Source organism: Nylanderia fulva, unplaced genomic scaffold (assembly GCF_048542155.1).
Source record: "Nylanderia fulva isolate GAGA-0341 unplaced genomic scaffold, ASM4854215v1 Scaffold67, whole genome shotgun sequence".
In the NCBI taxonomy this organism is placed as follows: domain Eukaryota; kingdom Metazoa; phylum Arthropoda; class Insecta; order Hymenoptera; family Formicidae; genus Nylanderia; species Nylanderia fulva.
Genome location: NW_028190775.1, coordinates 312,563 through 313,420, shown reverse-complemented (window position 1 = coordinate 313,420; position 858 = coordinate 312,563). Strand labels below are relative to the sequence as shown.

The 858-nt window shown below is 34.1% G+C and overlaps 1 long non-coding RNA gene across 1 annotated transcript; it reads left to right on the top strand.

Moving 5' to 3' along the window:
• The first annotated feature begins 382 nt into the window (after positions 1-382).
• Positions 383-658, top strand: LOC146720550 (uncharacterized). Its single transcript, XR_014926027.1, has 2 exons — positions 383-524; positions 597-658. It is a non-coding gene; the product is annotated as an uncharacterized LOC146720550 (long non-coding RNA).
• Positions 659-858: the final 200 nt, after the last annotated feature.

Here is an 858-nt window from a genome sequence, read left to right as displayed (position 1 = left end):
TTACCAACACTAATCAACATAGTATAGATTAAACGTAGAAAAAATTAAATTTTGAATCGCAGCATCCTCTCTGTCATAAAAAGGGCACCATTATCAGCCTCATTGATAGAGTTTTTTGGCTATCTCATCCGAAATTCCATAAAGGTAACTTTGAGTCTATGATTGGAGTTTTTGATGACAACTTTTTTAACCGCGCTTGTAATGTTTGAAATATCAAATTGAGAGGATAATTATTAGACAAGAGAACTCCAATCATAGACTCAAAGTTACCTTTATGGAATTTCGGATGAGATAGCCAAAAAACTCTATCAATGAGGCTGATAATGGTGCCCTTTTTATGACAGAGAGGATGCTGCGATTCAAAATTTAATTTTTTCTACGTTTAATCTATACTATGTTGATTAGTGTTGGTAAGGGAGTCACTGCTCTGCTTCCTTCCTGACGATGGTCACCGTTAGGGAGACGCTCCGACGGCCGGACGGTTTGAATAGGGAGGAGAATGATATTTAATTTATTTGCGGATTGTATGTATATGAGTTTTATAATTTTCTGTTTGTACCGATTATCTTTTATTTTTGTTTCTTTGTATTTTGCAGCTACTGAAGAAGACCCGAAGTGGGTCGAAACGTTTAGAATTTAATAAATGAGTTTGATTTGAGATCTCATTTTAATTTATTAATTTTGTGCATGTCGTCCGCACAGGCTCCGATTGCCGTTGAGATTTTATTTTTATTGTAACACAATAATTCGAGCCGAGATTAACTGTTTTTATATTATTGATATTATTTCTAAGAAAAACTAATTTAGGTCTTCAGAAAGTCCTCTTAAAGATTTCATCCTATCAATAATGCTCACTGG